The 15,684-nt window shown below is 37.1% G+C and overlaps 1 protein-coding gene across 17 annotated transcripts in view; it reads right to left on the bottom strand.

Annotated features, from left to right (window-relative positions):
* The window catches only part of TENM3 (teneurin transmembrane protein 3), a 1,284,378-nt gene that overhangs the window by 592,722 nt on the left and 675,972 nt on the right, over window positions 1-15,684 (bottom strand). The window lies entirely within an intron of this gene.

Here is a 15,684-nt window from a genome sequence, read left to right on the forward strand (position 1 = left end):
TTTTAATTAGAGTCTAGAAGACAGTGTGCCATCTACTTATAAAATTAGTTCTTTAGTTAAAAATGAACAGCTATGGGACTTGGTTAGTAACAATGCAAAGGGCATAAATCTGCTGCATGCCCTTCAGAAAGCAGAAGTATTCTTGCCTTTGTAGGCCTGCCTGGAAAAACTGGACACGTTCTGTAATGCTGTGCACACCACTCAGATTTCAGCCAGGTTGTAAGAATGTCAATGTGATTATTAGACCCTTGTGAAATTACTGCTGCTAGGCTGATGTTGAGTGAAGGCTGTAACACAGCTGAAGCTGGATTTTATTTCCCTCTCCTAGCCCAGACCATGGGCTAGGAGACTGCAAGTGCAAGAGGCAAACCAAGGCAAACTCAGCAGAGGGGGAAAAGGGGGTGTGCACAGTGCACCAGGGCTCTTCACCACTGATACAGCACACAGGCAGCTTTGGCTGGCCTGAGACATGCCAGGGCTCAAGAGAGGCTACCAACAAGCTGGGCTAACTGGTGTCAGCTGCCCAAGAGATCTTGCCTCCTGGCATGACTTATTTGAGGACAATCAAATATTCTGCCTAGGATTCTCTAGGGAAATAAGGTGTAAATAATTAATTATATAATTTAGAAATTAATGGTAGGAAAACAAATTTTAAGAGCTGGTCTGGAAAATAAATATGTCAGGTTATAATTTGGGCATGAAAGGGGTAAAACTTAAAGAAAAAATAAGTTTACATTCCAGAGAACAAGAAAAAAACCTTGTTTGGCTATGGCTGAACTAAAAAATATAATGTATCAATAAAAAAATCAAAACAGCACTCAGATTTGTCTAGAAGGCTGAGACAAGACAAAAAAATCAAGCTCCAGTATGAAAATAAAGACAGAAAAACAGTCATAAAAATGGTTGTAAAAATTCAGTGCTACAAATATTGTAGTTTCTTGAAGCACACAATTTAGCATATACTTAAAATGATATAAGTAATAAGAATAATAATTATAAAGGTTATTGCATAGAAAAAGAGTGGAATGGGAAAGCATGTCAAAAGGAGAATAAGATTTACTATGCATCCAGGAATAGTAGAACAAGTGTTACGACCTTCTTCATTGCTTTTATGTTTCATGGTTTTTACCAAACTATCTGTAAATACATTTAAGAGACACATACTTTTCTGAAACACTTGTTTGAGAACTACATACTATAAATTTCCAATCTAATCAGTATACCTGAGGAATAATGAAAAATAGCACCGAGTTTAACAGCGAAAAAAGCAGTAGCTATTGCTGCTAGGTAGTTTAAAAATTATTTTATCCTAAATAACAGTGAATGATAAAATTAACATCACAGTGAGGGAGCAATCAGTCTTTTAAAGACATTCAGAAAAATGCAGACAATTTACGCTGATGTCATTCAGAAAATTTATGTTAATTCCATGAATAAATATTTTTAATATTTCATGCCCAAATGAAATTTTATAATATTTTTAAAGCAATATTTCTTGTAAATTTTTTCAGCCAAGAATTGTTTTCTAGAGAACAGGCACAGAAGCACTCTCCAGAATGTACTGACTTGGAGTATTACTGTATTTTCTGGTAGATTTCAGAGGGCTTCTTCAGGTTATCAGATATGCTGGCAGTACACACCAATACACTCTTGAGAATGTTAAATCTGAAACTTCCTACCTAAAAGTTCAACTTTCATTCTGTGAAACAGTATATGCTACTGCTATGGTTATATGTGTACTACAAAATCTGGTATTTACTTCCCTGTAGGTCTAAGTTATTTTTCACATGATAACAGATTTCAGGAAAGGCCACAATCAATATTGACTAGCACCATGGGTAGGTTGTTTTAAATGAAAAGAAAAAGGAATTTATCCAGGGCTTGTCACTTGTATTCTCTGAAGTAAAGTCCTGAGTCTTGCTATCTGGGGTTTCCTACTAGTAACATTTAACACATTTCTTTTCAGCTGCTTCTCTTGATTAAGAAGACAGAAGAGATAATAGATACACTAGAATCAGAAGAAGAGAGAGAGAACCTTTGTTCCTTCATACAATTATAACAATTTATAATGGTTTAATTTGTTATTATTCATAAGGGACAATGCCAAGAGCTGAAGCAAAGGACTAGCAAAGTACAGATTGCATGTTAGCAGCATGGTGCCTTCTCAGTCCTTCATGTTTCCAAGTTTGCCTCTTCTGAACTCCTACTCCAATACGCTATTTTGGAAGCCAGCCATAAAAGAGGCTAACTCAGACAATAAAATCTGGGTGATCTACTGAACTGTGACTGAGATTTGTGACCTGCCTTAAACTGAATCAGATTCAACTACAAGACTTCTTACAAGCAGCTCTCACCAAGAGCCTGGCAGAATGTCAACACAGTTATACTAAATATTTGACACAAAACTTGCTGAGAACCACATGGTATCATGTATTGTCATGAAAGTAACTTAAAGCTGGATTAATTCACAGGAAAAGAATAACAAAAAGTAGCAATTATAAAATGTTTCTTACAGTGGAGAATGTTATATAGCAACTAAATTATATTGAACAGAAAATCAAAAAGAGGAATAATATTAAAATTACTTCAGGCACCCTCTTGGCCAACTTTCAACCCTTCACTGAAGTTTGAAAGTTTGATGTCTTGTCCAAAATTCCCCCTGTGGTCAACAAAGAAAGGGAAAGGCACTTCCAGATATCAAACTGGACTTAAAAGAGCTTCTACCTTTACACTTGTAGTGGGAGTGTTGAACACAGACTTGGACGTGTTAGTGAGTACTCATATTTACTTAGTCTACATCCTACAGTTTGATTTTCAGCAGTGTCTAGAAAATAAATTTCAGGGCAGCAGCATTGAACATTTACCTGCACATTTAGCTGCTACCAGAGATATGGGCAGGGATTTCAGTTTCTATAACACTAGCCAAATGCTGATGAGCAGAACTGTACAGAGGTCCTTAATTCTATTGATTAGTGCCTTTCCTGCTCCCTACCACAAAATTAATAACAAAAACACAATAATTTTTCCTATTTATACTGAATTGTAGTTATTGTCTCTCATATGGTTAACACTTCAGCCTTTGGGAAAAAATAATTTTATCCTGCTTTAACAGTTTTAGTTTTCTTTCCTCAAAAAGAGACCAGAACAATGAAAATATTTTTATTAATTTATCACTATAGATGTGCTCTTTCCTCCATTTAAACTAACATTTTAAGAAAATTTCTGAGACTCCTATAAAAAATAAACCTCAGTGTGTGATCAAAGCCAAGAAGCCTACAGAACACATACTTAGCTTTCAATCTAGAAATAGATTATGGGGTTGGAACTGGAGGACCACAGTTTATTCTTTGCTAACTGATGAAACATTTAACTGATTAGTCTTGAAAAACAATAAGAATCTGAAATTCAAGCTGAATATCAATGTGCTCACACAAGGGGTGGAGATAAGCCAATAAACATAATATATAGCTTTTAACCCCACGGAACATGTCTTATCTTCAGTAGTTTCTGCTGAAACTGTAGTGACAATAGAAAAATATTTATGCAAGAACTATACAGAAGCATGCGATAAGGCACTGGAAAATATAAAAGTATAAAGAAAAATGAATTAAAATTTGACTGAAAAGACGTAGCAAAATTTATTCAAAGTAGCAAAGCAGAGAGAGATTTCTCCATGGCCAGCACTCTCTACAGATCCAGGCCTCTTCCTGAAATCCATCCATTTATCATGCAGCATTGGAGTCACTTTGAAAACTATTCCATTGTAGTCAGCAACACCTAAATTGCAAATGGAAGTTATAAATCAGACAGCAGAACCACAATGTTTTCTACTGTCAAAACAAAAACCACTGCTGACTAATGAATAAGAGAAGAGTTTGTTTTAAATTAAGATACACCTGTATGTGATAACTTGGGTTTCAGAATTTTGCTGCCTCATTTTGGTACACAATTAACATTTTATTTGTTAACTTTTTCTTATCTTTTTCTTATCTCAGTTTCTGTGTTAGTTCACAGGACCACAAAATTTTCCTTTTCTTCATTGTTGATTGGGAAATTTTTGATTGTTTTTTATTGTATTTTTACATTTTTAAAAATTGAAGAAGTTCAGAACATCATGGTCTTTATTAGAATACAAAAATGTTTACTTATTTTGGGGAACATGAGAGGCAACATTATAAAAATATTTTCTGTTCTTTAATTGAGCTGACTGATATCATTACAGCTTGTTGGTTAAAACTTTGTGAGAAAAAAAAATCATCACAGATAAAATATAAGAATTCCAAGATATAATAAGACAAGAATAGAAGAACTACTAATTACAAAATTTCTGGCTGTCTCATTTCAGCTTGATTTATGGGTTTCTTTCATTCGTTGGAATTATATGATCAAAAAAGGTACTAAAATGTTAACAAAAATCTCACAGGCAGAAAGGGATTAAGGCAGCACTGGCAAAATGATGCAGGAGTGATACTGAGAATGAAACATGGTTGCACAGAAACAATTAAGCTTAAAAATGAAGAACCTGGGCCTGCCTAAATTTGAGAGAATAATATGCTTTAAGCAACATTATGCTTGTACTGAGTCGTGCTGCCATGCTCATAGAAGGGTTTAGGTGGGAAGGGGCATCAAAGACCACCTAGCTCCAACCATGGGCAGGGACACCTTGTGGACACCTCTTCCATTTAGAGACAGAAGTTAGGAACTGGAAGGGTATTTTCAGAAACCTCCAAGATTGCTAATGTTCTTTTATGCTGTCCCTTTAACAGATACTGGGGTAGTTCAAGTGCCTCATGAGAACCAGGCCTCCTGAACACAGGACTGCTCCTGTCTGTCTGTAAAGGGTTTCATACACACGGTCAGATGGCCTGTAGCAGACCCTCACTATAATGTTACCTGTCCCTGCACTTGTTTTATCCTGAGCTGGAAGCTTTTGGCTGACTCCTCATCCATTTCCAGGCAGAACTCCATGCATTCTAGCTGGTCATTGACAGAGAGGGCAACACCACCACCTCCTGGCCTCCCACATCTGTTCTTCCTAAAGAACCTATATTCTTCCATTCCAACATTCCAGTGACAGAAGCCACCCCACCACGTTTCTGTGATGTCCGTAAGATCATACCCCTACAGGCATGCAGATCTAAATCCTCATCTATTACTCACTCTACTTGGTCTTCCATAGAGGCATCTAAATTGTGCCCCCAATGAAGCCAACTTACTGGCTGAAGTGGCTGGAATTCCTTTGTGCTGCTCTTCGTGAGCTATTCTGTTGGCCTGTGATACCTCTGCAGGCTTCTGGGCATCTACTGCTGGCACTAGCATCAAACTGGCAGTAGAATGGATTAAAATTCCCCTTCCCTGGAAAGTTTCAATTAAAGTCTTCATCATTTTGTCAAAGCTATGAATGAAGATGCTGTTGTCCTTCGCTGATAGATGAACTCCATCAGCCCCCAGCAGACCAGGTTTCCCAAAGTGAGTCCCATGGTGTAAGGATAAACCCTTGGCTGTGCCACCATTTTTCAATTCATGGAGTCAGCCATCCCTTTCAAACCCCTTTCCTCTAACTAGCAGGATTGATGAAAAACCTACCTGCGTTCCAGAGTTCCTTACTGCTGCTTTCCAGGCTCTAATCCTTCCTGATACTCCTCAGACTGCTTTGGCTGCATCCCTGGTGCTCACATGAAACAACAGCAGCAGACAGTAGCCAGGAGTCAGTACGTGGATTTGTAGTCTCTTGGTGCCATCCCTGACACGAGCTGCAGGCGAGCAGTAGGCCTCTCTAGAGAGCACTTTAGCCTGCCAAATGGGTGCCTCCACAGCTCTCAGAAGAGTCACTTACTGTTTACTACCTGTGGCTTCTTAGCTACACTGGTTGTTGCACAGGGAGCACGTTGGACTGCATTATTCAGCCCCAGCAGCTCTCCTGAGGTGATGGGTCTTTCCTCTTCAGTTTACAGAGCAGTGAACGGTTCTGTAAGGGCACCTCAGGCTTCAAGGAAGTCTCTTTCTCCTGCTGGTCCTTGCCATTGCAAGCTTTCATTCTTATGTATTACTGGCCCCCCTTCCTGCAGTGTGTGTGCTGTGGGGGAAGTTTTCAGCTGTTTGGCTGCAGGCTTTGGGTTCCCTGCAGACTGTACTTGGAAACAGCTATTTAACTCCTTCTCAGCCTCCCTGATGGTATATAGCCTTATCACCACCTCCTGCAGCTCAGCCACCTGCATGTTCCACTGACCTGGGCAAGTGAACCTATTGTGATCAACCTCTCCTGTACTTGTGATGTGTTTCTGACAGGAATGGATAACACATGTCTTTTTAGGGAGATACTCTTTGTAACTTTGATCTTTGTCACAGAACCTTACAGAAATGTGTCACTGAGACAAAATCAAAATTTACAGTTGGGCTCACCAGGTTCATCCTATCAGAAAAGGGAGCAGTGTCCTAGTATCAAGACTAAAAACAGTAAAGTAAAAGAAGAAATGGCAGCATAGTGTATCTGAAGAAAATACTTGTAAAGGTTCTGTAAAGGATGAATTGATTGACATGAAACTGGAGCAAGAATTTGAGAGCATGGCTTCAGTCTGAAGTTAGGTCAACTGCCATATTCAATCCTGCCAAAGTGTTGGCAAGGTTTGTTGCTTGAAATAGAAGCCTGCAAGACAGACTGGGGAAGAGACCACAGGTGCAGCTTGCCCCTGTACTGTCATAACAATAAATAAGGTTATCTGTCATGATCAAACCATCTGGAGAAGTCCTTTATAGTGTACTGAATAGATGTTACACATTTATTTAAGGTTAGAAAGAGTGCTTAAATTAGCACTGATTTGCAAGGAATAGTCTGCATCCTATAATTAAAGGCAGTATCACTGTAAATGTGCAGGCAAAAATTGTAGGAAGAATTTTAAGAGCATTTTCATAATAATGATTTATAAGTGATGATACACAAGTTTAAAAAAGAAAAACAGATGACTGTTCAAAAATGCTATATTCTTCAGCAGTCTGGAACTGAAAGCAGTGATCCAGACATCGGTGTCTGGGTATTTACTCCTTTTTAGAAAAGTTATTTAAAACAGAGGTTGGTTTCATCATCATATATCAACAAGTCAGATTGTAAGAAAAATTATCTACCCTGCAAGTAACAAATTCACAAAACCCAAAACCAAATCTCTTTTTCTTGCTAGTAAGGTATACACTCAAGCTTTGCAATTCAGCGTATATACGGAAATCCAGATAATCATGGGATTACCTACAGGAAAAATTAATTACAGATAAAAGAACAGGATCTAGATTGAGCTGCAGCCTTGACCTACTCTCCTCTTTCTACTATAGAATGCAAAACCTGTGTTAAAGGACGTATTTTTTCAGAAATCTGAATGATCATTATGCTTACTTTTCTACTGCTATCTCTGTAATGCAGTGCATGCTTGGCATGCTCCCTAAACATCGTAACAGGAAAATAAATGATAGGTATAATTTCTTTCCTGAGAAGTAGACAGGTAGATTGAGAAATACTATGTAACATGCTGATAGTCTACAGTGTGTGCAAGTGAAACTGAAATTAATTCCAGTTCCTTTGTTTTCTCCCTTGTGACCTCTCTTCTGACAGACTCAAAATCCCCTCAACTTCACTTATATAGGAGAGACCATAACACATTTGGTTCTCTGAAAAAAAATTGCCCATTTTCTGTTCTCCACATTAAGTCCACTTCACTACAAAAAGGTCCTCTATCAGCATTTCTGTCTACAATCATAAGGTTGCTGCAGACTCAACTATAACGTTAAAAGAGTAGCTCTTTCTTTCTATAGCTATCAGTTCTTTTTCCCAATAAACCTGGCATGTTTCTCTGCAACACCACCTTTTTGTGGGCTGCAACATATGGGGCTTAATAACATAGCATCAGACTGCAATTTTTAGCCTAGCCTCTCCTGTTCTACTTCACAAAATAAAAGTGGCTGCTGCCTACCTTCAATGACCCTCATAGACAAGAGCACCTTGTCAGATCATTTTGTAACAGATAAGCAAACCTTCAAAACAAATATGATGTCTTCAAACAAACACATCTCACCCCCTTAAATTTAAGCATGCAGTTTAACTTACAAAAGATATTGAACCTGAAAGGTTCCCTGGCTTTACAATCAGAAAGACCAAGCAGGGCTACCACAGCTTTTCTATGCTACTATTTAGCACCTCTGAATCAAGTCACCAGCTGTTGGAGCTTTGCCTAAACAACAGCAAACCAGAGAAGAGCAGCAAATTAGCACTTCCCCTCTTGGGCAGGCTGGCTGATACTTTAAGAGGAGGAAAGTAAAGGCCTCATTAAACTTGTGTTTCTTCTCCAAGAAAGTCAGGGCAGGGTAATACCCTTAGAGTGTTTACAGATAGCAAAAAGAAAAAAAAAACCAACAACCCATCACACTTTGCAATAGGGCCAATGTAGTGATCTCTCTGGATCACTGGGATGTTGGGGAAGATGTGAGCATCTTTTTCTGATGATCACGAGCTGATTTAACTTGATGAAAAATGAACTGGCACTTAGGGGACTTTTTTTCTAAGTTGCAAGCTGCAATTCAGAATTTCAGGTTTCTTTGCATCTATGAGAGCATATACCCATCTCCCTTTCTGAGCCACATCTATCTCTCATGCACCCTCTTTCTGGAATCTCTGAAAATTCTCCCCATTTTCTTTAATTTTTTTCCATTTTCACTTGAGTATTGAAACTGAGGAAAAAATTAATTTTTGTAGTGTGTAAAGTTGTACATGCCACTTTTACTGACTGCCTTTATAATTAGTCTAGGTAATGCTGATTAAATCCCCTTGGATTTTTGAAAAAATATGTTAATTGAAATAATTGACTAGAATTAAGTTTAGGTTGAGTTTTTTTCTCCCCTCTTCTGCTTGAACTCAGCACTGAAGGAACTTGAAGACATAGGCATACAGCCTTCCCACAGTGCTGTGCTCTCCTCTGGCTGCAGGAATATCCCGTAGCAAAACACAACTCATTCCTTTAGGGGGAAAGCTGAAACATTTGAGTGAAGTTGTTGCTACTATCCTCTATTCACGCACATAAATGCCACAAAGTTTGGGAGTAATATTTCATTGGCAAATTAGAAGCAAACTTCATGCTTAAAAAAATTGTTTTCAAATGACTTCGAATCATAAATATTCTTTGTTTACTTCCTATTGTTGATAAATGTGGTCACAGTCCAAAGTCAAATTGGTACTATGTTAACTCTGTAGCATCAGCGCTTAGTGGGGAAGAGTTTTGTGAAGGCTTGGAAAAGCAGAAAAAAATTGTCACCAATCTAAGTTTGCAAAAGTGTTCAAGTTGAACCTGGTAATAATTTTTATAGTGGCAACCCAGTTGTTGACAGTCAAGTACCACACTTCTGGTTCAGAGGCTACCCCAGCTTTACAAATCACGATTAAGAACCACATCACTACAATTTCTGTTGCAAAGCAATCATGTAGACGGAATATATTCACTAGAATTGTTGTCACTGCATTGCAAGAGTTCTATTGTCATTATATCGCAAAGGTTCCATATTGGTAGAGTTTTGTACCTCCTTGACGGTTCTCATAGGCAGCCCCTCTAAGCACTGACTCTTCCTTCTTCTTGTAGTAGCCAACTGACTCCAGTTCCTCTCAACCAACCAATCTGCTCCTTTACAACACTCTTCTTATTGGCTACAGGTGTGGCCTGTTAAAGTCAGGCCTGCTCCTACTCTTTAACAATTAACCCAGCTGCAACTCTTTAGGGGGTAAGATTATTTTCTATACTACTTTTATTTACTTATATTCTATCCCCCTACATAGAATGTCAGTGTTTCTTTTCTGTATGCTGTTTCTGTATAGACCTCTGTGTTTAGACAATGCAGTAAAACATCTAGTTTACTCTTCAGATTTAAAGTAAAGGAATCTGAACAATGATGGTGAAACTGTCCTTTTAGCCAAGTAATGATCTGCAAAAGTGTCTCCTTCTCATCATTAGAGGTGAATTTGTAAACTGTCTTATAAGAAAGTTTATATAAAAACAGCCTCATAAAGTGTTCAGTCTGACTAAAGCAGCATCCTTGTGTACCACAAGAGTTACACAACATTCAGCTTTCTATTTACATCAGTTAAAGGTGTAAAGCAGTAGAAAAATAATGGAACTATATCTCTGATTGCCTATGCCCTGTAGGAAGCGTGCTAATGTTTTTCTGTGTGCACGACACTGCTTCTGCTTACTGTATGTAACTAAGGAAAAGTGTTAACCATACTAAACTTTCTGTTGATAATTCCAACAGGCTGACTTGATTTCTACTTTAAAATATCTATGTGCATATTTGTTATTACACTTCTCTTATTCAATCATTATCTAAGTCAACAGAGAGATCTTCATCAAGACAGCTTGTATTTATCACACTTCATGTACTTAAATTGTATGTCACCCTGTTAAGTAAAGTCCAAGGAAATTCTTGATTGATTCTGAAGTTAACCATATGGTTATCTAGCAAGTCAGCAGAAACTAAATTCATTACTAAAATCAATTTTATGTAATTATTATTAACTAGTATTGGTTAAATGCTTGTTTTCTGTAGTCTTTGGTTGGGTTAAAATGGCGATGGTAATTTAGTGGTCACCATTTCTAATATAGCCAAAACCCACTACATTGTGAAAAAGGGCACAAATCTCAAAACAGTTCAGAGAGCTTGTTTTAGACAGCTAGACTGAAATAAAACATGATTATGACATTATGTTATCATGTATCTTTTAATGAAACTCTAAGAAGTGAAACCAAGCTTTTCCTTATGTGCTGCCCCTTTCCACCAGAATAAGGATAAGGGTAGGGAAAAAAATAAACCTAGTATTTTTCCCAACACCACCTAACCACTTTCAGTCTCTTTTTTCTTTTGTAGGAACAGCAAAAGCTCAAACCAAACTAAAAATAATTGCAAGTATTACTGCAGTTGTAAAAGCAAACTCTGAGAAATGAGATTTTTCTTTCTTGGATATCTGCATTTTGTTATATTTCATATTTGCATGATCCTACACTGTTTTTCCAAAAACTCTTCTGTGTCACGGAGCAAGGATGTGCTCTGGGCATGAATGGGGATCACTTCTCAAAGGGTGCTGTTAGTCATTAGACCCCTCTCAGATTTCTGGCAGAAGTTTCTCTCAGAATGTGAAATAAAGAAAGCAGATGCTATCAGAAGGACTTGTCCATTTATTAAACTTTTGCTGTGTAGAAGTGGATCCTATCATAGACTTCCTACAGGGTACTGCATATCCCCTAAAATGTACTCTCAAAGTTGATACCAAGTGGTGTATTCCCTGTTTCTGGGTCTGTGGACCTGGCTTGAAATTTTGTTGCCCCTTTAAAGAATAATGAAGATTCACAACTTCAAACATTTCCATGGTTGTTGTATTAAGCTGCGTCATGAACTTAGACCTATATGATTCTGATTTTCTGCGCAAATAGGGCTCAGCATCTTAAATTGTGTACTCAGATCATTGGATTCTTTTACTTTAGTCTCTATGACTATTTGACACAGATTTTTAGGCATAGCCTTAAAATAGCGTAGCTTCCTGGACTTCTGAAGATTTTAACTTCAAGCTAGGCACTCAAAATTCTCAAATATTTCTATCTGTGAGGTAGCCAAAAAGGAAGAATTGACTTTTCACTAGCTTGTGCATGGATAGACAGACTCAAGACTGATCAAGATGGAGTGTATGTGCTGCCAACAAAAGAGCACAGGAGCATGATGTAGGTACTGAAGTGTCAAACTCTTATGAGGCCAGTTTCCTGTGCAATGCCATCAGAATCACAGTAGAGGTGACAAGACCGCATTCATAAAACCATAGTGGACTTGGGAACTTTTAAGCACTTCACTTTCTGGAATAAGTGAGAATAATCTATATTAGGATTCCTTGTAAATCATTCATTTTTCTTCTGAGTCTTTGACCCAGCCCCATCCATCTGCTTTCCTGTGACATTATACATAATATTCCCCTACCCCACAGGTGGGGTCTGAAATTAAATTGATAGCCATGAGTGGAACTCCTACAATAGTGATGAGTATCATGTAAAAGCTCAGAGGGTAACAACTATATAGTCCAAAATGCCTTGGAACACTCTATCCCAGGGTGATTGAAAAAGCTATTTGGTCATCCCAGCCAGCACCTGTGGTCTGAACCAGGGATGATTTGGAAAAAAAGGAGGAATCATGTGGCTGAAGATTGTAGCATTTGATATATAACAATCACCTAGTTGAAATTTACATGGGCAAATTTAATTCTAGTATTTGTAACTCCTGATAATTTGATTTTGGAACTTTGAAGTTTTGTTGTTTTAGCTGTTTTCACTCTGCTGACAACTCTGTACATAGTTCTGCATGTTCCAGCTCCCATTAAACCTATGCAACGAGAAAGAAGAAAGTAGAAATCTCCTATCCTTCCTATGTTCTGAGAAGCTGCACAAGAACAAAAAATACCCAAAAACCCAAAACCTATCCACCACAAAAAACTGAGATTTTGATAAATTTTTTTTTATATCTTTGAGAACTGGCAGTGGTGCTTTATCAGTCAAACACCTACAGGTTTTTAATCACTAGTCAATGTAGTTCAAACTCATTATATGTCAGGTCCAACTTGAGCTGACACATTTACTAAGTCATTCAGCATCTGGTTGGCATCACTGAATAAAACTGAATATCATGCAGATTTGAGAATTATTTGATGGTCAAAATTCTGATATATTACTTTTAATATCGACATACCACTTCAGGGCTTTGGAATAAACTTGTTAAAGTGGATAAAAATCAATAAGAAGGCAGAGTTCTGTCAGGTTTCTTTTCTTGCTCTGCATACCATGAGGATACCAAGGCACAATGAGTATAATATTGCCCTTAGAAAGAGTTCAAAAACACATTGCACAGTGCTGCTTATATTCAAAGCTCACCCCACAGAGGTCTTTTTGTATTGCATGTTCTGGCTGTATTGGCCGTCATGAAAACAGGAGGACCCTTACTCACACCTCATTAAGGATTCTGACTCTAAAAATATTTGATCTGCAAATGAATGTATTAAATTTATCAATGATCGGATTTGTTTACCAAAACACTTTTTTGGAAGCCGTTATAAATTCTTTTCTTCAAGCATGTTCTGTCACTTTTGCAAGAATGATACTTTTGTATTGTGCACCTAATTGCTAAGTGGTATCTACCACAGGAGAATCTCTTGTACAATGGCAGCTAATGTGATACTCTTGCCTTTTGTAACTATTTGAGGTTTTTCAGGTTGTGCTGAGAAAGACTACAAGGATATTCAGTATAGAATGTTACAAGATGGAAAGGTACAGAATCAAAGACTTGCCTGCAGGCACCAATGCCCCTTGTAACAGCTGTTCTTTCTACTTGCACAATTAGGATACTTGTTTGAGCCTGATAAGATTTCAGTATACATCATGGTATTTCTATTTTATATTTATATTCTGTGACAGCGTATAAATCCATATGGAATGCACAGGCCTAATTGATTCATGTCCTAATATGAAAAAGTTTGTTGATGTCTCTTGTGATAAAACTGTTGTGCGTTGAAATTTCCCCTTATATAGGGGAAATATATGTATTGTTAAAGTAATGAGAAAGGATGTTGCTAGGATCTTATGACATAGAAAGCATATTACTTTCTTTAAGTGCTCTTTAAAAAAAAATCATTTTAAGGTGGAAAAGGATGACAACGATTATGTTGAACATTGAAGAGATTCACATTAAAGTTAGACTTTCTCACCCTCACAAAGTGCTAAATCTGTATAAAATAAAACAAGACTTTGTTCTACATATAGTAGTTTTCAGTTATCTGAAAATACATGTTCTAGTAGCATGTTAAAAAAAAAAAAGAATATAACTGACATTAAGTTTCTGTTAAAAGAATTCTGTCAAGGAAAAGAAGAAAGGAAACTAAAGAAGCTGTACATCATTGGTATGTGGTATAATTAGCTGTGGCAGGTTTTTAATTGTCATAGACAAGATGACAGAAGCTACTTATGTCAGTTTTGTGGACTATTTATATACCAAAGTCATTATGACCCCTGAGCTTTAAAAAATGAAATTTCACTAATGAATTTTCAATTTTTAGGCAGAAAGCCTATCTTAAAGCAATTTTGAACAGAGTCTGTGATGTGCAAGTGAACTAAAACTACCTAAAAGAAAGCTGAGAAATCCCTTTAGGAGAGGAAACACCACAGTAATGTAGAATAAGCTACGATAGTACCTGGTGTTTGTGCTTCTCTGTGTGCAGGAGCTGTGATGGAAAAAGGGGGATTTCTGCTGGAAAGAAAAAAAGAAGTGGTTCAAAAAGTAACTGGAAGTGGGAAATGGTAAAGAAATTTACTGTTACTACAGTTTGATAGTTGCCTAAGATGGTTTATATTTCCAAGTAATAAATTTATGCAGATGAGCTTGGAATCTTTGGAAATAGGCAGTAAAAGCAATGTGTGAACATTAGAGGATGTGTCGGAAAGATTCCTGAACTTGGCTGTAAAAATTTTTAATTCTGCTTAAGTAGCTCATATGTACAACATGCAACAGGTATGTTTCTATAAAGAGACAGCCGGGATGCACAGAAGAGACAAGGATAACATAAAAAAGATGAGCATACTTCTTTGAAACTCAGAGACTGGGATGCAGAAAAGGAAGCAGTGTTGGCAGGGAGAATTGGATTATGCCAGGGGAAGGGAGGATCCAAATGCCACTATCCTTTTTGGGCCACACACAGCTTCAATGGGAAACAAACTCCTGAAAAACAGATTCTACTATGGAAGAAAACAGAGGTATGAACAAAAGTGAACTAAAAGAACTGTGAAAAATTATGGAAGAAACAGAAAACAAGAAGTTGTAACTCCTGCAGATTTCAGAGATAGGATCTTTTATTGAGATAAAATCTTCATTACCTAAGGGGAGAATCTGAAAGCAATGCCACACACAGGGTGAATGTTCCAGAGTCTTTTGATCTTTTAGACACTTTTACAAAGAAAACTTTGATAAGCTCTTGATGTCCTAGCCAAAGATGTTACCACAAACCCTGAAATAATGAAAACAATTTTATAATCTATAGTTTACAGAGATAAAAGCCATACAGTTTTTTACAGTAATATATTTGCACATATACTTACTTCTCAGATTATTCTTGTGCTTCTTAGATGTGATCCAGCAAGATAACCAACAAAATAATTATAAGAATGCTGGTGCCGGCATAAATTCCTATTTACTTAGAAGTCAGCAGGCAACCTCCAAATTTAAATTTACGCATCCCTGAACACATGATGTGTGTCGAGGGATCAGAATCAAATTAAAGCTCTAAGTCACAGTATCAGAAATGGCTATACAAGCCAAGGCTGTTTATCCAACAAAGTTAGGAAAGATATATGTTAATAATCCAAAACTGAAAGAAACACTGAAAAAAAAAATTGGTTTTGGGGGAAAAGAAAATGTACATCATGTTATATCATTTGCTGATGGAAACCTACTTATTCTATAATGATGGTATTTATTCAGTGGTTTTTTACTTTTGTGGTTGTCTTTTGTATAGGCTTTAAATGAATAAAATAGTCTTTGCCACTACAGTACATTAAAAGCTCCTTACATCATTATAGCCCTTAGAGAAATCTGATAGAAAAAGTAGTTATGCACTGTTTTATTTACAGTATA

This window comes from Camarhynchus parvulus, chromosome 4, assembly GCF_901933205.1.
Source record: "Camarhynchus parvulus chromosome 4, STF_HiC, whole genome shotgun sequence".
Lineage (NCBI taxonomy): Eukaryota > Metazoa > Chordata > Aves > Passeriformes > Thraupidae > Camarhynchus > Camarhynchus parvulus.